This window comes from Ovis canadensis, chromosome Y (genome assembly GCF_042477335.2).
Source record: "Ovis canadensis isolate MfBH-ARS-UI-01 breed Bighorn chromosome Y, ARS-UI_OviCan_v2, whole genome shotgun sequence".
In the NCBI taxonomy this organism is placed as follows: domain Eukaryota; kingdom Metazoa; phylum Chordata; class Mammalia; order Artiodactyla; family Bovidae; genus Ovis; species Ovis canadensis.
In genome coordinates, this window is record NC_091271.1 from 12,410,709 (window position 1) to 12,434,615 (window position 23,907).

Below are 23,907 nucleotides of genomic sequence, written 5' to 3' on the forward strand. Positions count from 1 at the left end.
CCAGCAACACAGACAGTGTTTACTCGCTCCTGGAGCTCAAGCCAGCCCAGTCCATGCAGAAGAGGTGCAGGGTGGAGGCACAGGGGTGCTAAAGCCGGCACGGGCCCCTGAGCATGTTCTGATCAACCTGTGCCTCAAGGAGGACAACCAGAACCAGACCCTCAGCTACCTGCTGAAGAAGGCCAAACAGGAGGAGCCTGCTGCACCTGAGCTGCCAGAAGCTGAGGGTCTCCACCATGCCCACGTGGAGCATCAGGAGGATCCTGAAGGTGGTGCAGCTGGACTGTGTCGAGGACTTGGAGGTCAATTGCACCTGGAATCTGGCCACTTTGGGCAGGTTTGTGCTGCACCTGGGCCGGATGGGCAACCTACCCCGGCTGCTGCTCTGGCACATCCACCTATTGCCGCACACAGCCCCCAAACAGGAGGCTCACTGCATCACCCAGCTCACGGCCCAGTTCCCGAACCTGCCCCACCTGTAGGAGCTCTACCTGAACTCCATCTCCTTCCTCAATAGCCGCCTGCACCAGGTGCTCAGGTAAGGCATGGCGACAGCTCTGTGGACCAGAACAGGCCTCTCTCTTTCATTACCGTCAGGATGTGTACTTTGTGCCTGCTGTGGGCATTGCCAGGGTGCCCGGGTGACTCGGAAGTCCTCACAATGCTGCCACTCTGTCCCCGTGCATCTTGTCAGATCATCTTCCTGGTTAGGGTCAGAAGTGTGGGCTAGGATAGATGCTGTCAAAGCGGACTTCTTTCTGGGAGTCCACGTAGTGGCAGTCAGCTGTGATGCCCTTGGGAATTCTTTCTGAGTGATGTCTTAGCTGAGGTGATGAGAAATAATTAAGCAAGGAGAACACTGGTCCATCAGGCGTGAGGTTTGAAGTCCAAAGCTCTGTTTCTCCCTCCCACCTACCACTTTTGTCCTGAACTGTGAAAAGTAGGTGATTCTGAGATGAAAAGGAAGTACCATGAGGGGAAATTGCAGGTCCTAAGCAGTCCAGAGAAGATAAAAAGTTAAATAAGCATCATTGATGAAGTGGCTCCAATCTCTCTAAGTCCAAATTACAATTATTGTCTTCCTCTAAGACTTCTGAATATAGGAAATTCTCTATAACATGTTATTGCTCTGCCTTGAACGCAGTGATGAAAAGCTGAGAGGATGCAGCCTAGTCTGTCTGTATGAAAGTGTTGCATTGATTCCCTTTTTGCTAGCTGAACTAAGTGTCCAGGAGTGAGCGTCACTAGAGGGAACCTTCTCTCAAGGGACCCTCACTGCTAACCTCACCCAGGCCCTGGACTGGAGCATTTTCCCCAGTGGATTCAGCAGATGCAAATCCTCTATCTCGTACCCTGGCTGGTGCCAAAACGGGTTCACTGTGCAAAATCAGCCACAGAGTCCTGGGTGATATTCACCCACAGTCAATCTGGAGCCTCTTGGGCCCAGAAGTCCATGCCCATTTTCCTACTGCTCAGCCATATCTGACTCTTTGGGACTCCATGGACTGTAGGCTGTCAGGCTTCTCTTCCTATGGAATTCTACAGTTGAGAATACTACAGTGGGTAACAGATCTCTTTTCCAGGACATCTTCCCAATCCAGGGATTGAACTTGGGTCTCCTGCATTGCATGCACAACTGAGCAGCCAGGCAAGCCTCCAGTTTCTAAGAGACAACCCAACATCCCCAAATCCATTGCCTAAATGTGCTTTTATGTCATCATATCCCCACAGGTTTTATTCTGTTTTTTACATGAATGAAAACTTTGACACACAAACATTTATTCACAAGCTGATGGAAATCTATTCCCAATCATCAAAAAATGTCACTACAGAGTTCAGTATTTCAGTACTGAGTGTAACTTGGCATATTTCTCCTTGGTGTCATTCATCTGTAACTTTTTTTCATAAAAACCTTAATCCTTAGGTATTTAGCTTAAGCCAAATGGTAAAGATAAAATTTCCTCCAAATCCTAGTTCTCTGCCAACCTGGCCATACTAAGGCTTTTAACTAATTCTCTTTTCCCACCAGAGCTCTTTACTGAGACCAAGTCCTCTAAGAGTCAGGGGAGATTTAGCAACTAAACCAAATAACAGCACCCCTTTAGAGTGGTGGGCTTCAACTATACCCCTTTTTGTGAATAAGGGAGCTGTGACTGCCATGGACCACCAAAATTTTGCTATAGTAATGTCCTGGAAATGAGCATGGCCTTGATTTGAGCTTTTCTGGTGGCTCAGATGGTAAGGAATCCACCTGCAATGCAGGAGGCTCAAGCTTAGTCCCTGAATCAGGATGATCCCCTGGAGAAGGGAGTGACTATCCACTCCAGTATTCTTTCCTGGAGAATTCCATAGAGGAGTCTGTTGGGTTACAGTACATGAAGTTATAAAGAATCAGATAGGACTGACTACACTTTCATGTCACCTTTAATCCTGTAAGTAAGCAGGTGGTGCAAGTCATCATTGATTGAGTTTCTCAATGTGTTATGATCCCATAGGTTTTGGTCCCTCTCTGTCCCACCCTTCCATTTAAGGTACAAAGCCATCCCTTTATGATTTCTTACTCAGGGAATTAGAACTGAGAGCAGAAGCAGCAAACAGCCAGACGTTCTTCACTGATTAGGTGAGGGTAAAGGCAGAGAGTGAAAGAGCCAGCTTAAACCTACATATTAAAAACACTAAGATCATGGCATCTAGCCCCATTACTCCATGGTAAATAGAAGGAAAAAGGTGGAAGTACTGACAGATTTCCTCTTCTTGGGCTGTACAATCACTGCAATGGTGATTGCAACCAAGAAATCAAAAGATGGTTGCTTCTTGGCAGGAAAACTATGACAAACCTAGACAGTGTGTTGAAACGCAGAGACGTTACTCTGCCAACAAAGGTTTGTATAGTCAAGGCTATGATCTTCCAAGTCGTCATATATGGTTGTGAGAGCTGGACCACAAAGAAGGCAGAGCGCCAAAGAATTGTTGCCTTTGAGTTTTGGTGCTGTTGAACACTCCTGAAAGTCCTTTGGACAGCAAGGATTTCACACCAGTCAATCTTAAGTGAGATCAACCCTGAATACTTGTTAGAAGGAATGATGCTGAAGCTGAAGGTCCACTATATTGGTCATGTGATATAAGCAGTTGATTCACTGGGAAAGTCCCTGATGCTGGGCAAGATTGAGGGCAGAAGGAGAAGAGGGCAACAGAGAATAAGATGCCTGGTTGACATCACCAAAGCAATAGACATGAACTGGAGCAAAGTTCAGGAAATGGTGAGGGACAGGGAGGTCTGGTGTGCTGAAGTCCATGGGGTTGCAGATACAACTGGGCAAATGAACAACAACAATTTCTTGATAAAGCTGTCCCAGGGAGAGTAGAAGAGGGAAAGATTTGTGAGAACAATGGAAGGGCCAAGCTCTCCCCTAGAGACGGAGGAAGTGGGTAGAGGCTAGCCAACTGGATTAGTGCTCTCTTGAAAGATGTTCCTTTTGGACAGCTTGTAGAGTCCTCTTCTCACACAGCCCTGATCTGTAGGTCCTCAGGAACTAGCCTGTGTCCCAAGGGCCTGATCTCCTCCTGGGTACCAGGTTCTCAGTTGGTGTGAGATGCTCAGCCCTGTTGGCGAACACAGCCCTGTTGTCAAACACTCAGGCTGACCACATGTCACTCCATGGCCAGAAGTCCCAGGGAGCTTCCTCCTTGGCCACAGCAATGGACCTGGACTGGAGTTGGCCTTGGGGTTGTCCACAGAAGGAAAAGTGGGAACAGGTCATGTCTGTCTTTCTTTTTTTTGTTTCTTTTGTTGGCCAGCCAACACAGCTTGCAGGATCTTAGTTCCCCAACTAAGGATAGAATTCACACCCTCAGCAGTGAAAGTGCAGAGTTGTAACCACCCCAGAACTACCAGAGAGTTCCCAGTAGGTAATTTCCTGAGCCTGGTGGATGCCCCAGAAGCCTGATATTGGCTGCTGAGAGCCAGGCTTCTATGGGCCAGGCTTTGATGAAGTCACCAAACGTTCCTTTCTCCCTGACCTCTGGGAGACCTGTGACCATGGCCAGTATCATAGAAACTTCTGGAGGTAGAGAGAAGTGAAGGATGACATACCCCCTCTCCACTCATATTCCTTTCTTGGCTATTCAATGCCTCCCAATAAATTCATCTGCCCTCAATCCATCTACAGAAAGCATGCTGTCCTCCTTCCTGGAAACCACCCCTGAAGAAGAGGTTGAAGTCATGTCCTCTGCTTCTTCCCAACCTAACGTGTGAAGGCTTTTCTGTACACTAGGTGACAAGCTTCTGCTAGAGAGCTTTGGGTTTTCTTCCTTTTCTTTCTTTCTTTTTTTTTTTTTTTTCTCTTCATTAAAACACATACTCTCCTTCACATCCAGGATGGTGTGAGCACAGGCCTCACTCTGTTCTCAAGGTTCTGTCCCTCAGAGTCTAAGAGAGAAGTAAAAAAAAGAAAAAAGAAAAAACAAAGGCGGTTGGGGGAACAGAAAGAGAGTTGGGTGGGGACGTTTAGCAGTAGTGGTCTGCAAGAAGGGGTCCACAGGAGCAGGCTGCGTCCTAGAAAATCTGGGTGGGTGGTCATTTGCTGAAGTTTGGGAATCAGCTGGAAGCTGAGTCATCACTTGCATATCCCCTACTGTCCTTGAGGTGAGCCCTGTCTAGGGACTTCTGATCTAAAGAAAGCATTAATGCACTAAGGTGGCCACCAGAAATACATGAGACTTAAACAACAGGAAAGTGTTTTTTCCAGTTCTGGAGGCTGGAAATCCAGGATCAAGGTGTTGACAGTGTGGTGTCTCCAGAGATCTCTTTCCTTTATGAGCAGGCAGCTTCATTCTCATGTCCTCCTGTCCCTTTATGTCCATACATCCTTGAAGTCTTGTGTGTCCTAATTTCCTCTTTATTTTCTGGCCATGCTGCTTTTTCTCTGGGTCTTAGTTTCCAGACCAGAGATTGAACTTGGGCCCTTGGCAGTGTAAGTTCTGAGCCCAAACCACTGGCCTTCCAGGTAATTTCCCTCTTTCTTTTTATATAGAGAACCATCAGATTGGACTAGGGCCCACCCTAGTGACATCGTTTTGACTTAATCACATAATTAAAGGTATAATCTACAAATATGGTTGCATTCCAAAGTGTTGGGGGTTAGAAATTAAAATATATTTTTATTGAATTAATTTATTTGATGGCACCAGGTTTTAGTTGTGTTATGCAGGGTCTTCAGTCTTCCTAGCAGTACATGGGATCTAGTTCCCTGACCACGGACAGAAGCCCAGCCCCCTGCACTGGGAGTGGAGAGTTTTAGCCACTGGACCTTTGGGAAAGTCCCTCCAACGTATGGATTTTGCAGGACACAATGAAACCCGAAACAGGGTTGATGGTAGGGTGATTTGCCTGGCTACACATTTGCACCCTACCTGCTCCTTAGAAATACCTGAGACCTTTAATAACGTTGACTCCCCGGTCCCATTCCTGGAGATACTGAGTCTGTGGGTATGGAGTAAGATCGGCAGGATCAATCAGAATATCAGTGCTTTTCAAAAGCTCTCTAGTACTCACTGTTTAATATGGACACCTTAAGCAGCCTGGGCAACACCTGGAGCTTGTGAGAAACTCAGACTCTCAGGCCCCACCCACAACTTTTGAATGAGAATGTTTTTGCACAAGACACACAGGCAATTTCTTAGATTCACTGACGGTTAAGCACAGCAGAGGAGATTTGAAAGTGTGGCCCAAACGGAGATGTTTGCATCCAGATCTCTGAGCTTTGCTTATACCCTAACCTCCTTCAATATGATAAACACCCAGAAGCCCCAAAAGAGGGTGTGGAGCTCCTAGAATCTCTGAAGGGTGGTAGGGAGGATGAAGCTCCCAGCTCATGCTACAACATCTCTTTGGTTTATTGAATTACCAATAACCTGCTCCTCCCAAGGCAGGTGCTCAGTGTGTCACATGAAGAAGAAAATGAATTCCTGACCCTCAACACTTAGGGTCTCCTGAAGGAGTAGATTCTTGGGTATTTAAAGCATATTCTTATTGTTGCTTGAGCTCCCATTGTGCCTCATCTGGTAAAGAATCTGACTGCAATATGGGAGACCTGGGTTTGATCCCTGGATTGGGAAGATCCCCTGGAGACAGGAAAGGCTACCCACACCAGTATTCTAGCCTGGAAGATTCCATGGACTGCATATAGTCCACGTGGTCATAAAGGGTTGGACACAACTGAGCACCTCTCACTTTCACTGTTGCGATTTATTTGCTAAGTTGTGTGTCTGAGTCTTTTGTGACCCCATACACTGTAGCCTGCCAGGCTCCTCTGTCCATGGGATTTCTCAGGCAAGAATACTGGAGTGGTTGCCATTTCTTCCTCCAGGAGATCTTTCTGACCCAGAGAATGTACCCAGGTCTCCCGCATTAACAGGTGGATTCTTTACTGCTGAGGCACCAGAGATCAATATTTCCCAAAATATTGGATGACTTTACACCCTGGGATTTACTTCACTTCAGAATCTAGTGAGGCAAACATTGAACTTTCAGATTCCCAGACACTCTCCTAGGGCAATTTGAATTTTTAGGTGTGATATGCAGCCCTGGAATTTCTATGTTTAATAATCTCCCAGATGATTTTGAGATTTGAGCAATCTTTAGAAGCATATGAAAGTGAAAGCATTAGCCGTCCAATTGTGTTTGACTCTTTGCAAACTCATGGACAGTACCTCACCAGGCTCCTCAGTTCATGGAATTTTCCTGGCAGCATAACTGGAGTGGATAGCCATTGCCTTCTCCAGGAGATCTTCCTGACACAGGGATTAAACTCTGGTCTCCTATACTGCAGGCAGATTTTTTACTCTCTGAACCATCAGGGAAGCCTAGAAGCATAATTAGATAGTCAAAATGTTTCTTCCTTTCTCCTAAGTTTTGCAAATATTTTAAAATTGACATCCAAAATGTTTTTGTTGTAAGTGTAAACACTGCAAAGGATGTACCTTTTGTCAGAGAATAAAAATAAGCCCTTTAAGTAAATCAAACTAGGAATTCCCTGGCAAGCCAGCAGTTAGTGTTCAGTGCTTTCACTCTGGTGACCTGGGTTCAGTCCCTGGTCAGAAAACTAAGTTCCTGCAAGGAAGTCTCATGGTGTGTCCATAAATAAATAAAACTGTTAATATCATGCTTTCAAATATATCCAGAAGAATGTAAAGAGCATAGAATTTTTAAAAATATTCAGTTTTATTCACTTATTTGGCTTCTTCGGGTCTTAGTCGTGGCATGCATGATCCTTCATCCATTCCACTGCCCTCTGGCGTGTGGGATCTTACCCACCACGTATTAAACCCACATTCCCTGCATTGAAAGTCAGATCCTCAACCACTGGACCGCCAGGAAGTCCCTAGCCTTGGGTTCTGATAGTCACCAACACTAGAGAAGGACATGGCAACACACTCCAGCATTTTTCCCTGGTGAACTCAATGGGTAAAGGAGCCTGGCTGACTACAGTCCATGTGGCCGCAAAAAGTCAAACACAACTGAGCTACTAGGCACAGCACCGACCATCACGCTTCTTAAAAGAAGCATGTTGTAAGTGTAAACACTGCAAAGGATGTACCTTTTGGCATACAATAAAAATAAACCCTTTAAGTAAATCAAACAAGGAATTCCCTGACAAGCTCTTTCTAATGGTCAGTTTTAATTTTTTTCCCCTGGTTCATTGAGTTGTAATGCACATATATTATGTACATTTAAGGGGAACACATGTTGATTTGATAATAACAATATTTTTGATGTTATATCTGATTACAGCATTTGAGATCACGTTCATTAGTGAACATCACTTTTGTTCAAATTCAGTGACTCTATTACCTTATAATGAATGGAAATACACATATTTATTCTCTGAAACCCTCCCTTCCCTGATGAATCTTTGTGCACAGGGCTGCAAAGGCAGTGGGAGGGAAAGCTTGAGATATAATCTAGGTGCTGCAAAGGAGGACAGAGAAGAAAGGGGGTAAGGGGGGAAAGGAGGAGGGGGGTGAGGGTGTGACCTGACACCCCTGACGTGGTTTAAGAAAACATGAGCCCCTGCCTAGAAAAAGCTCCTGGGGTTCAGCATGTAGATCCACAGTGAGTGCCCTGAGGATCCAGTGGGTGCTGAGTCTTCAAGTGCAGACCACTTGGGAGTAAGCTTGCTTCCTTCCCTCCTCACACTGCCTTGGAAGAGGACAGGGGTTCGCTGTTTGCATCTAGAGAATTTTTTGCCTTTGGAAGAGAACTTCTGAGTTGTTTTTTTTTTTAATTTGTTTGTTTGTTTTTTTAATTTATTTTACTTTACAATACTGTATTGGCTTTGCCATACATTGACATGAATCCACCATGGGTGTAAATGCATTCCCAAACATGAACCCGCCTTCCACCTCCCTCCCCATAACATCTCTCTGGGTCATCCTCGTGCACCAGCTCCAAGCATGCTGTGTCCTGCATTGGACATAGACTGGCAATTCGATTCTTACATGATAAGATCCTGACATTACCCCATGCCCTGTTGAAATATCTTTGTGGACCACCTTCCCTTGCCCTTAAGTTATTGAACCCCAAATAATTAAAGAGTCAGATAAATTGGGGATAAGGTGGTGGGCCTCTGGATGCCAGAGATGCAAGTGGGGACTCTCATCACACTGAGACCTGGAAAATAGCCCCTGGGAGGGGCCCTGAAGCCCCACCCACATTATTTCCTCTCTCTAACATTATGCTAGAAATGTTTCTGTTTGAGAGATCCTATGGGGAAAAACTGGTTCAGAAACCTGATTGGAGCCCGGTTTGGGTACTATGGATTGGACAAGAATGGGCTTTAAAAGGCTTGGAACCTCCTGATGCAGGCTTACTGAGAAAAGGCTTTTGGAGAGCCAGGTAGGAGTTCCAGGGACACTGGACACAGGAAACAGTGCTGCTATTCCCAGAGAAATCTTTCTAGGACGTGGAGACAAAGACACTCCAGCTTCACCCTCCACTTGGTCTCAAAGTAGAAAGTGTTTAGCTGCACTGAGTCAACTGGACTTCAGGAGCTGGTGAGTAACGGGGTTTGGAATGCTTCATTTCGTTCTCTGCAGCCATGAGTCTTCAAAATTTCTCTGTAATGGGCTAGAGAGTAACCAGGCATTAAGGGCCATGAGGTCTCTCCCATTAGCAGGGTGAAATAGCCTCAGGCAGTGGCAAATGGTGATGGCTGTGTTCCAATAAAACTTCTTTGTGACACTGAAATTTAGATATCATATAAGTTTCACATCAGAAAAATTTCCTTTGTATCTCCCCAAATTAAAAAAAATTAAAAATATTAAACGTTTTATAAAAGTTAAAAAAAAAAAAAACTAAAACATAAAAATCACTCAGTTCCCTGGTTGGGGAAAAATATATAATAAAACAGGAAGCAAGCCAATTTATCAATCCCTGTCTAAATCATTTGCCTATATAATGCAGCTAGCATCCCATTAGTGACTTGCTACATGAATTTAGTAGGCTGGATTCTGCTTATGAAATATAGAAATTTTCATTAAATCTAAGATGACATCAGTTGTAAGATACATTATTCCGTTTACTTTTGGCCACACCCAGTGGCATGTGGGATCACAGGTCCCTTACCAGGGATTGAAGCCATGCTCCTGCTCTGGAAGTGAGGAGTCTTAAATACTGGATTACCAGGGAAGCCCCACAGCATTATTTTTCATACCACTATCAAATATATATTTATATACCTGTGTATGCATGTTTGTTCAGTTGTTTCAGTCATGATTGACTCTTTACAACACTGTGGACTGTAGCCCACCATTCTTCTCTGTCCATACAATTCTTCAGGCAGGAATACTGTAGTGGGTTGCATGCCCTCCTCCAGGGGTTCTTCCTGACCCAGAGATGGAACCTGCATCTCTTAGGTCTTCTGCATTGGCAGGAGGGACCTTTACTGCTAGGGCCATCATTTACACAGAACCAAACAAACTATGATATGCTACTGATGAAATGTGATCTGGTATCACAAATGGTCAAATGAAAAGTTTAGAATGTCCCTTAATTTCTACGAAACACGTTAATGGCATGGAAGCTATCAACAAATGTATTATATGGAGAGAAATTGTGTTACAAATCTTTTATTTCAATGAGCACCACTGCTCCTGTCAGCATCCAGCTACATACTGGCTGACTTTCTCTCTTGCATGATAGTTTTAATTCATTCAGATTTGGAAGTCATTAAATGCTTGGAGAAATTGCTTCTCAGCCTTTTGGCTAAGATCAAGTGTAAGTACCTGGCGAGCCAGGAATGAGTGGCTCGAGCCTGTGGTACAGATAAATGATTGTTTAATAACAGTTACTGTTTATTTATGCAGCAGATATGTAGCACTGACAGACACTCCATGTTGTTCTAGAAACCAAAATACAGTAACCCAATAGATCTGGAGGTGAATATGGCATGTGAGTTGGGGGAGGCTGTGATTTCTGACATCATGGTCAGGAAAGTCTGGCAGAGAAACTGTGGACTGAGGCAGGTCAGGAGTTGGGGTGCTGGTGCTTGAGACAGCATCCAAGGCAGGGGGTGCAGTAGAAGTCTTGAGAAGTCCCCATCCTCCCTCCTTCTTACCCTTGGGAGATTGGGTCTGGGAACCCTGCAGCTGGAGATACCAAAATCCTTGGGTGGTCAAGTCCATTATATAAAATGGTGCAGTCTTTGCATATAACTTAAGGGGATACTTCCACATGCTTTAAATCATCTCCACATTCCTTATAATACCTAATGCAATGTAGATGCTGTGAAAATAGTTTCAAGTACAGTGTAAATACTCTCTAGAGAGAGAAAGAGTTGCCAGCATGAGGCAGGTTCAAGTCTTGCTATTAGAACTGGCTGGAATTTTTTAAAAAATATTTTTGATCCATGTATAGACTATGGTGCCTTCTGGACTCAGAGGGTGGAGGGAGTGAGAGACACCCCCCAAGGGACAGGTAGGGGCTCTTTTAGACATTTTCTGTTGGTCAGCATTTCTGCGTAAGATTGTAGATCTATATGCAAAATGGTGCCTACCAGCTCTCCTGCAGAGTTTAACAGGAGCACTGGGGCCACCAGGGGGAGACAAGGCAAAAATGGTGGCTGGAAAAAGGAAGCTTAAAACGGTCATGTCACTTAACTGAGTTTGAGATGTTTCCTTATGTCTAAGGGTGTTAATAATTATCTCAATGTTTCAACCAATGATTAAATCAGGTACTAATTTTGTCCTTTGAAAGAAATATAATCATCACCACTTATCGGCAGAGAATAAGTTTCAAGACCCCCAGCAGACATCGGTAACCTCACACTGTATCAAATTCTATATACACAACGATTCTTCTATACAAACATACCTGTGATGAAGTTTATTTTATAAAAGCACAGTAAGAGAATGGCAACTGCCTAATAATAACAAGAAAGTGAAAGTGAAGTCATTCAGCCATGTCCAACTCTTTGCAACCCCATGGACTGCAGCTTATTTCACTCCTCTGTCCATGGGATTTTCCAGGCAAGAATTTTGGACTGGATTCCCATTTCCTTCTTCAGAGGATCTTCCTGACCCAGGGATTGAATCTGGCTCTCCCGAATTGTAGGCAGACACTTATTCATCTGAGCCACCAGGGAAGGTGCAATAATAACATAGAACAATTATAGCAATATACTTTTATAAAACTTTTGTGAGTGTAGTCGCTACGTAAAATATATTACTGTACTAATTGAGTGATTTTTTTTCACCCTAACTAAGCACTAATTATGCTGTGTATCCATACCTTTTGCAATTAGAGGTTTGACAGCAAAACTAACCCAGATTTATTTTCTCTTCTTCACATTCACCACAGATATTACCAACCTCAGCATACATTTTTTTCTTTCTCTTTTTATATCAAATTGAGAACTTTGATCTTTTCTCTTAAAGGTAGTGCTTAATGGATTTTCTCTGGCATATCTAAATGGACAACATCACTCCACTTATGGTTTGGGGCCATTATTGAGTAAAATAAGGATGACTTGGTCACAAGCCCTGTGGCATCTCAACAGTCACTGTGGTAACCAAGTGACAAACGAGTGGGATGTGCAAGAGTAAGAAGCGATTCACATTCTGGGCAGGAGGAAGCAGGATGATGTGAGATTCCAATCACTCTCCTCAGAATGGCCTGCAGTTAAGTATGCATGAGTTATATATTTCTGGAGTTTTCCATTTAATATTCTCAGTGAACAACTGAGGGTTAACTGAAACCACAGAGAGTGAAACCTGAGATCAGAGGGAATGATTTTGTCTGGTGATTGCTTTCAGGTGGAAAAAACACTAGCAGGGACCACTTGAAGCCAAAAGTGATTGCAAAATGGCCCATCTCTTCATGTGTGAGGAAGTACAAGCACCACCACAACCCACAAAAAAGACTGGTGCATCCGAATCCAGAGATAAGGACAATCAAGATGCTGAGGTCATTTTTGTTGGAGTGGAGCACGTCAGTGAGGATGCTGAAACCATCTTTGTCAGAGTGATTTCAAGTTAAAAGCCAGTCATTTCTAACATTTTGAATTGAGTGACCAGGGACACATCTTCAAGAAGAATGAAGGGCCATGTGAGTCCAGATCCCTCCTGCATGTTGCAACCTGCAAATCTTAGGACCCCAACATCAGAGCCAGCTGCCATATCACCAGTTTCTCAGTCTGCACGGGGAGGAAGAGGTAGTTCTATTATTTCCGAGCCTTCATCTAAACCTGATTATAAAATGAGCTGTCCCGAAACTGTCCTTCATAAATCAGAACTGCTCTCTCTGTAGCCTCACTGTCTCTCTGGAGCCGTTCTCTCATTAGGAGGCAAGGATGAAAGCCCTCTTAATTCAAAGCGGTGTCCCACTTCAGATGTGAATTTTAACAGTGGGAATCCCAAAAGACCCAAACTCAGAGATGGAATCCCAGGGGGACCTGCCTCCACCATGGCCCTTCAGGTATCTCTCCTGGAAAAACATATTTATGACCTTGGAAGATTCCCTGACTTCACTGAGCCATGTTCATGGTGGGGCATCATTTTCATGGACTCATGCCAATGACCAGGTATGCTTCAGTCTTATGGATCCAGAAGGAACATGTAGCTTGTAAGGGCTGGAGAAAATGGACTTTTTGACTCTTGCAAATCAGAGTAAGACTGTTGATCACATGAAAGTAAATCTGACCACGTTATTTGATGCCTTTTACTATGGCAGCATACAAGAGACAGCACCAGAACAGAAGACTCACACAGCCTTTAAATGCCTCAACTGCTTTTGAGTTCTAAAATATGTCAAGTTTATGACCCACCTGAGGAACCATCAAGAGCTTGAGAGGCAGAAGGGTAACAGCTGGGAAATCCAAACTACCTGCCAGCACTGCCATCCCCAGTTTCCCAGCCCCTTCCAGCTGCAGTGTCACACTGAAAGTGTCCATGCTTCCTGGGAGCCCTCCACGGTCTGTAATATCTGTGAATTGTCCTTCTAAACAGATCAGGTTCTCTTACAGCACGTGAAGGACAGTCACAAACCAGGCAAAATGCCCTATGTCTGCCGGGTTTGCAGTTACAGATTATAGCCTTTGGCAATGTAGAGGTGTATTTTAGAACATGCCATGGAAACATGAATAATTTGTTTGTCTGTTTTGCCTCGAAATTTTCAAACAAATCCTTCAAACATCCTTTGTAAATCACACTTGGAGGCACTGGAACAAGAGGGTCTTTCCATATTCCAAGTGCTGGCTACAGTGTTTGAACCTGAAGGAAAATACAGAAAACCAAACCAAGAATCATCAGTCATTCAAAAAGCCAGAGCAATTGCGAGTGTTGCCTCCTGAAACAGAAGTCATGATCCGAAGTTCAGTTCAGCTGGGACTGAGAGAGACACCATCCATCATTGTGAGGAACACTGACTCCCAAGCACCACCCAGAATAATTGCAAAGAAGATTGTCTACGAACACAAATTATTCCAGATGTGTTGCAGCAAGGGATCTGACTAAAGAATTATGTTCTACCCACCTCCAGAAATTCAAAAAAGCCCTATTGAGGTTCAGCCAGCTGTATATAAAGATCCTGCCTGGCTTTTGTTGTTCAGTTGCTCAGTCGTGTCTGACTCCCTGTGACTCTATGAACTTCGGTATGCCAGGCTTCCCTGTCCATCACCATCTCCTGAAGCTTGCTCAAACTCATTCCATTGGGTTGCTGATTTCATCCAACTATCTCATCCTCTGCCATGCCTTCTGTTCTTTCCTTCAGTATTTCCCAGTATCAAGTGTTTTTCCAAATGAGTTGACTCTTCCCATCAGGAGGCCAAAGATTTTCACAACTTTTCTTCCAAGGAGTGAGCATCTTTTAATTTCACAGCATCAGTAACAATCTACAGTTATTTTGGAGCCCAAGTAAATTGTCTGGCTTTACTGAAACTGAGATTGTATTTGTTTCATCTCTCTACTATTAAGTAGCTTTGAAATCTCCATGATCCTTCCTGGCCAGGCTCTGCCCCCCAAAGTAACCACTTATCTGATCTCTAGCATCATGATTCATTTTTCTTTGTTTCAAATTTTAAATAAATATATTCACACAATAAACTCTCTGCTCCCCTAGTCTTGGTTTCCCTTTAAATAAGTGAGATGCGTTCTTATTGTATGTAGCTGTGGAACATTCTTTTTCATTGCTGAGTATAATTCCCTCGGATGAATGGGCATATTCTTATATTTCCATTTTACTGTGCCTAAATTTTGTGGCTTTTATTTTGCCTTTTTGAATGAGCTGCTTATGAACCTGTTTGTGTCTTTGACTGTAATTTCTCGAGGATAGCTATATCTATATGTCTAGACATGAGATTTTCTGATAACGCATGTGGTAGTGGTTTAGTTGCTAAGTGGTATTTAGCTGTTACAACCCCATAGACTCTAGCCAACCAGGCTCCACTCTCCATAGGATTTCCCAGGCAAGAATACAACAATGGATTGGCATTTTCTTCTCCAGAGGATTTTCCTGACCCAGGATTCAAACCAAGGTCTCCTCCATTGCATGCAGATGTTACTGACTGAGCAATTCTAATATGCAGGTACAGTTAATTGCTTTTTTCAAACTGATTGAAGCAATGTGTATTTCCACTAGTGATATTGGCATTTCCATTTCCTCTGAACACTTGACATTGTCAGTCTGTTTCATCATATAACTGAGCAGAACCCTGCAGGGCTTTCCCAGTGATAGACCATCCCCTGCCCAACTCCCACCAATGTACCTTGTCTCTTACTTGTAGAAAAGCTTTAGGTACTAGACCTTCCATAAGTTTCAAAGCACAAATTTAATTAGTAGTAAAAAACTGCAGAAACAAGAAAAACATCAAGCAAGACAAACAATAATTTGCTGTTGGGCAGTCGTGTTCACTCTTTGTGATCCCATGGACTGCGGCACACCAGGCTTCTCTGTCCTTTACCATCCCCTGGAGCTTGCTCAAGCTCAAATCCATTTAGTCTGTGATGTCATCCAACCATCTCATTCTCTGCTTTCCCCTCCTCCTCCTTCCTTCAATCTTTTCCAGGATTAGGGTGTATTCTAATGAGTCAGCTCACCCCATAAGGTGGTCAAAGTATTGGAGCTTCACTTTCAGTATCATTCCTTACAGTGCATATTCAGTGTTGATTTCCTGTAGGACTGACTGGCTTGATCTTGCTGCCAGTCCAAGAGAAACTCAAGAATAATCAACGACACCACAATTCAAAAGCATCAGTTCTTTGGTGCTCAGCCAACTTTATGCTCCAACTCTCACCTCCATACATGACTAGTGGAAGAACAATAGCCTGGACTACATGGACCTTTGTTGGCAAAGTAATGTCTCTGCTTTTTCACATGCTTTCTAGATTTGTCACAGCTTTTCTTCCCAGGAGCAAGCCTCTTTTAATTTCGTGGCCCCTGTTACCATCTGCAGTGATTTTGGAGCTCAAGAAAATAATGTCTGTCACTGTTTCCAATGTTTCATCATCTATTTTTGATGAAGTGATGAGACCTTTGACTGTGTGAACCACAACAAACTTTGGAAAATTCTTAAAGAGATGGGAATACCAGACCATCTCACCTGCCTCCTGAGAAATCTGTATGCAAGCCTAGAAGCAACAGGTAGAAATGGACATGGAACAAGGGACTGGTTGCAAATAGGGAAAGGAGTACATCAGGATTAAATACTGTTGTCTTGCTTATTTAACTTAAATGCAGAGTACATCATGAAAAACACTGGGCTGGATGAAGCACAATCTGGAATTAAGATTGCTGGGAGAAATAGTGACAACCTCAGATAAGCAGATGATGCCACCCTAATGGCAGGAAATGAAGAGCCTCTTGGTGATGGTGAAAGAAGAGATTGAAAAGACTGGCTTAAAACTCAACATTCAAAAAGTGAAGATAACGACATCTGGTCTGATCACTTTATGGCAAACAAATGGTGAAAAATTGAAAATAACAGCAGATTTTATTTCTTTGGACTCCAAAATCACTATGGATGGTGAACATAGCCATAAAATTAAAAGAAGCTAGCTCCTTGGAAGAAAAGCTATGGCAAACATAGACAGCATTTAAACACACACACACACACACACACACACATACACACAAAACTAAGGCATCACTCTGCTGACCAAAGTTCTTATAGTCAAAGTCATGGTGGTTCAGACAGTAAGGAATTCACTTGCAATGTGGTAGACCTGGGTTCAATCATGGGAAGGACATCCCAGTAGTCCAGTGGAAATACTCGGTGCTCCCAAATTAGGGCATCCAAGTTCATCCCCTGGTAGGGGTATTAGATCCCACATAGTACAACTTAAAATACCACATGTGACAATTTAAATTCCTCCTCCCACATGCTACAGTGAAGATTGAAGAGCCCTTGTGCTGGGACTAAAAACAAGCGCAGCCAAGTAAATGAATAAATATTTGAAAGAAAGAAAGAAAAAGATATGAGAATTCCCTGTTGGTTCAGTGGTTAGGACTTGATGATTTCACTGTCAATGGCCAGGGTTCAACACCTGGTTGTGGAACTAAGATCCCACAGGTACTGTAGTATGACCAAACAAAAATCCAGAAAGATAACTGAGGAGAACAGAACTCCCAAAGTTTGAAAACGAAGCAATATCACTGCAAACAGGGTGAGGATAGAGTAAGGATTGCCAGGAACCCAAAGTGCAAAAGTGGCACGTCTGTAATTCACAAGCCTTTTTAATGTTGTGGTTTAGACTCCTCCTTCTCCTGCTTCTGAACCTAAATAACTTATTGCTCCTAAGAGAAATTGTTATGGGAAAAACATTATTTGAACTGAACGATAGTGAAAATAGCAAATTTTTGAGACAGAGCTAAAGCAGTTTTATGTGTTAATGTGCATTATATTTGTAAAGAAGAAAGATTGGCCAAACAATGACTTAAGTCAGTGCTATTCACAGATATTTCTGCAGGTATAGAAAAGTTTTAATTATTACATGTATTCCTTAATAAGGACGATCAGCTTTTCACATATATAAATGCACATTTTTCTCTTCTATGAGGCGACCTGTTTATATCCTTTATCATAGCAGGATTTCTTTTTTTCTTTTTTGGCCTTGCTATGAGGTTTAAGGGAACTTAGATCTTCAACCAGGGATTGAATCTCTGCCCCTTGCAGTAGAAGCACAAATCCCTAACAATCAAATCACTAAGGAATTCTCAATGAAAATGTTTTCTCTGTACTTGTCTAATATGCCACTTTGGAAATGTTAAAATGTAGCTACTGTGACTGAGGTATTAAATCTTTGTGTGTGTTCAGCTGCTTCAGTTTGTCCAACTTTTGTAACCCCATCAGTGTAGCACACCAGGCTCCTCTGTCCATGGGATTCACCAGGCAATAATACTGGAGTGGGTTGCCATTTCTCTTTCCAGGGGATCTTCCTGACCCAGGGGTTGAACCCACGTCTTTTACGTCTCCTGTACTTGCAGGAAAGTTCTTTACCACAGCACCAACTGGGAAACCTATTAAGTCTTTAATTTAATTAATTTAAAATCAAAAGATATGGCTAGAAGAACCAGATCTTCCTTATAAATGAGTTTCAATTAACTTGTATACTCAGTAATGTTTGTGTCTCTTAGATATTGTCCTCAAGATGAGGTTCTATGCCCCCCCCCCCAAGTGTAAGCGGTGTTTAGTGGCTTGTTTCCAAAGAACAGTATATGTCAGCAGGAAGGACACAACTTTATGGCAGAGGAACTAGTGGTAAGTCATACTGATAATATAAATCCTTGATGGGAAGTGATGAAAAAGATATTTGCTCTTGGAGGTATAGTTCTAAAATTATATAAACCCCAGGGCAATCAGGAAACACACCAAACCCATATAGAGAGTCATTCTGAAAAATACCTGTCCCTGGAGGACTCCTGAAAACTGTCAAAAGCCATGAAATACAAGGAAACTTTAAGAAACTGCTATAGACCAGAGTAAGCTACGGGAGGTATCTGTAGCTTTTTGCTATATATCCTCATGCAGTTCAGTATCCTTTATGGGAATATGAAAATGGGAGAGAACATTTGCAGAAAAGCTGGTAAAATGTGAATAAAACCTGGAACTTAGTTAAAGGTACCCTGCTGAAAGATGCTGGAATAAAGGAGGTCATTTCACATATACACATTTTAGACATTGCAAGTATTTTCTCTACATAAAACCCACTTCATTTTGACTTCACTTAGATGGAAATCTCAAGTATGACTTAACTGAATGGAAATCTTAAAATACAAAGGATCAATAATATTTAGACTGTGTCATCTGACTATAATGCAATAATGAGATACTGACAAAGAAACATCTTTTAAAATGTCATTCATTTGGAAAATATCAATAACTATATTAATACATAATCTATATCTCCATGGAATTTTCATGCAAGACTACTGGAGCAGATTGCTATTATTTTCTCCAGGGGATCTTCCTGACCTGGGATCAAACCCAGGCCTCTTGTGTCCCCTGCATTGGCTGGAAAGTGATTTACCAGTTGAATGACCAGGGAAGTCCATACAATATATAGTCTTGTCTTTACAAGAGAATATTAGGATATACTTGGAAGTGAATGATAATGAACATTCTATTCAGCAAAAATTGTGGGACACAGATAAATTTGTACAGAGAAACAATGGAAACAGCAACAGACTTTATTTTCTGGTGTGCTGCACAATAAGGAACATAACATTCCTTATTATGTTGCAGTGAGTTACTATGCCTGAGCAACTGAACAACAGCAGAATAATACACTTCAGTAAGAAGTGAAGACGCAACTTTCAGACAGATTCTCAGAGAAAAATAGAGAAAAAAATATCAATCCACTTCTCATACAGCCATTTTTACTGTTATTGAAACGAGTTTTTTTTTTCCATATTTAAATACGGCTTTCCTGAAGTATATGAATTCTAACTTGTTTTTTCACCTCAGAGAGGTGTGTTGATGAAGTCATGATGCACAGAGACATGTCAGTTCTCACAGATTCCCTTAATAAAATCTTGATGTACTTAAGGAGTTGGGGGTATTTTTTCCATGGGAATCAATATTTTTATGAGGAACTCTTTAATACTTTAGAAAATGTTAATTACTATAATCAAATTTGTTTGGAATATTTGTAGTCTTTCCTTTGGTATCAGAAGATACCACAGCCCTAACAATAAGGCAGGGTTTTGCAACCAAAACCCTGAAACAGAACAGCTCACCACACTCTGAAAGCACATTAGAAAAGTGTTAATTTGCTATTCAAATCAGTGAGCATTATACCCAAATTAAAAAATGGCTAAAACAGCTTGAAGAACATCACTAGAGCCTGCTAAAAGAAATCAATATGGGATTAATGGTATGAAAGTTTAGAGTAGATGAAACTTGAATTATATTAATGGAAAATATATTAAATGTTTCCTAGCATGTGGGCAGGATGAGAAGTGTCCTCAGAAACTAAAACAAACAAAACAAATCTACACATTCTTTTAGAAAATCCAAATGGCTTCAGAATGAAATATAAAGGTGCAGAAGAGATAGCTAACAGCTTAAGGAGATGTATGTATACTCGAATTATTTGAGCAACATGATGTTTCATAGGCATTCACACCACAAATTTGAACTCTGATGGTTGGGATACCCTTACCTCTCATCCTGGTGAACTATTGCCTAGAATATTTTTATTCTGTGATAAATTTCTTCTAATCAGTATCATTCTATCACGTTTTGAAAAACAAGTATTTTTGCGTTTTCAACATGCAAAGTATATTTGCTGGTTGCTACATATATGTAACTACACTTCTATGTTAAATTCACTGCTTTGTTTTAAAGGTCTTATTTATTTTGTTATTTTTAAAATTGCATTTATTTTTGTGAGGCGAGATAGTCATGGATGTTCAAGGGCTTTATCTAGCTGAGGCAAGTGGTATGGTGCACTTCAATATGGTGCATAGCTGTCCCATTGTGATGTTTCTTTTATTGGAGAACACTGGCTCTAGTTTTGGCACATGAGCTCCTGAGTTGTGGCCCATGAGCTTAGTTACACTTCAGCATGTGGGATCTTCCCAGACAAGGATTGTTGGGAAGCTGACTATTAATCAATGGATCACTAGGGTAGTTCTGAACAAACACAGACTATATAGGCTGGAAGTTTGATACAGTACATATGAAAGCCAAGAAGTACTTCTTAAGTAGATACTGTGTTGCTTTGGGGTATTCTGGTGGCTCAGTGGTAAAGAGTCCACTTCCCAATGTAGATGACGCAGGGTTGAGAAATCCCTGAGTTGGGAAGATAGATCTTCCAGAAGAGAGAATGAAAACCAGCCTCAGTATTCTTGCCTGGGAAATCCCATGGGCAGAGGAGCCTGGTGTTCTGTGGTTCATGGATATGATAAAGAGACGGAAATGACTTAGCAACTAATCACGACCACAACCACCATGTTGTTTTAGCAGGTAAAGTAGATAGTTTGTTTAAATGATCTTTGCCTGGAATGTCTGAAAAGTGGTCAGTGCTTTTGATTATTAAAATTATGCATAAGTAAAAGGCATTTTTATTTTATTGTGTGTAAAAATCCTTTGCAATATTGACTGTAAATTTCTATAATGTATTGCCAGAGAATTTAGCCAGTCATTATATACATTTATTTAGTTCTCTTTTGAAGCCATGTCTTACAACAGCAAGTGGTTTCAATTATGTTCTTGCTTTGGTATCCGTCTTGAATTAGGTTTTATTTATTTATTTATCTATGTTTTTGAAAGCCACCATTTCAGTAGGTTTCAATCATTTATTTAATCATTTAATGTTTTCTACTAGAACAACTAGCCTCTAAAAAGGGAAACGACACTCTATTTCTCCTCTGATCTTATAGGGAAAAGAGAGTAGTAAAGTTCATTGCTTTATGTATTTTTATTTTCAGGGTTAAAATGCTCTTTCTAAGGAACACTTCCAAATTTCAAGGTTTTCAAGGATTTTGTAAAAATATATTTTGGTTTCTGGTCTGCTTTTTCTCACAGTCATGTTTGGTTCTTTGTGAGCCTCTGGAATATAGCCCATCAAGGTCCTCTGTCCATGGGGGTTCTTCAGGCAAGAATACTGGAATGGGTTGTTAGGTCACTCTTCCAGTGGATCTCTCATAGCTGATGGATTGTATACTATCTAAACCACCAAGGAAGCCTAAAGAATACTGGAGTGAGTGGCCTATTTCTTCTCCAGAGCATCCTCCCAAACCAGAAATCAAACTGGGGTCTCCTGCATTGCATCTTATTCTTAGGCAGGTTACCTACCGGGGAAGCCCTGGTTTCTGCTAAAAAGTGCCAATTATCATTTCTTAGTATGTGGACTCACTGACCATATGTCATGATTAAATAGGAGACAACTCTCAGTATGATGTTTCATACTTGACATGAAAAACAATTTTTTCTTTGAAGAAAATTATGCCATAGTGATAAAAATACCCAATAAATTATACATACTAATATTAGGAAAAAATAAAATTAAACTCAAGGACCATAGCCTGCGAAATGGTCTTCCGAACAGTTTAAAGAGGAGTGTTCTGAGGTTGTAGGGGCAGAGCCAGTACACACAGAAAATTCTTTAAAGTTTAAAGTACATGAATGAAACCTATATCGTGGTAAGAGGATCCTGTTAACCACGAAATGCATGTCTGGCCACAGTGATGTTAGTGTTTTCCTAGGCAAGAATCTGGAATCATTAAACTTCTCAATTATCTTCACTAACTAAGTACACATAACTCCAAAGTACAGAAATGCACAATCTCATTTTCATATCCTGACTTCCCCAGAGGGTACACTGATGAAAGACAACTGCAACTGATTTTTACTTTCCCATTCAAGTGAATACCAAGTGACTATTCTCCATGGTCAAAGTAGATGTACAATATTTGTTTCCCAGGTCAAAAATAGACTGTTTAGCATAAAGTTCAAGCAAAATTATATCTGGCCAGAATGTTCACTGATACTTAATAGGTGAAAAGGTCTTCCATTACTATGAAAATCAATTCTAAATATTTTGTTTCTGAAGAGAAACTATTTTTTGTTTCTTTGTTTACAGCAACTTTATTTATTTATATTTTAAGTTACAATAGTGTATTGGTTTTGTCAGACATCAACATGAACCCTCCATGGTTGTAGATATATTCCCAATCTTAAACCCCCTCCCTCCGCCCTCCCCATACCATCCCTCTGGGTACACCCAGTGCAACAGTCCCAAGCATCCTCTTGTGCATCGAAGCTAGACTGGCGATTCATTTCTTATTTGAAATTATACATGTTTCAATGCCATTCTCGCAAATCATCCCACCCTCTCCCTTTCCCACAGAGTCCAAAAGACTGTTCTATTCATCTGTGTCTCTTTTGCTGTCTTGCATACAGGGTTATTGTTACCATCTTTCTAAATTCCATATGTTTACAGTAACTTTAAACTGTATTCCATCACTACAACATTGGATACACAGACTAGGGTCTCTACCTCTGCCACTAACAATCCCTAGTTTCAGTTCAGTTCAGTTCAATTACTCAGCCGTGTCTGACTCTTTGTGACCCCATGAAATGCAGCACTTCAGGCCTCCCTGTCCATCACCAACTTCCGGAGTTCATTCAGATTCACATCCATCGAGTCGGTGATGCCATCCAGCCATCTCATCCTCTGTCGTCTCCTTCTCCTCCTGCCCTCAATGCCTCCCAGCATCAAAGTCTTTTCCAATGAGTCAACTCTTCACATGAGGTGGCCAAAGTACTGGAGTTTCCACTTTAGCATCATTCCTCCCAAAGAAGTCCCAGGGCTGATCTCCTTCAGAATGGAATGGTTGGATCTCCTAGCAGACCAAGGGACTCTCAAGAGTCTTCTCCAACACCATAGTTCAAAAGCATCAATTCTTCAGTGCTCAGCTTTCTTCACAGTCCAACTCACATCCATACATGACCACAGGAAACACCATAGCCTTGACTAGATGGACCTTAGTTGGCAAAGTAATGTTTCTGCTTTTGAATATGCTATCTAGGTTGGTCATAACCTTTCTTTCAAGGAGTAAGTGTCTTTTAATTTCATGGCCCCAGTCACCATCTGCAGTGATCTTGGAGCCCAAAAAATAAAGACTGACACTGTTTCCACTGTTTCCCCATATATTTCCAATGAAGTGATGGGACCAGAAGCCATGATCTTCCTTTTCCGAATGTTGTACTTTAAGCCAACATTTTCACTCTCCTCTTTTACTTTCCACAAGAGGTTTTTTAGTTCTTCTTCACTTTCTACCGTAAGGGCGGTGTCATCTGCATAACTGAGGTTATTGAAATTCCTCCTGGCAATCTTGATTCCAGCTTGTGTTTCTTCTAGTCTAGCATTTCTCATGAAGTACTCTACATAGAAGTTAAATAAGCAGGG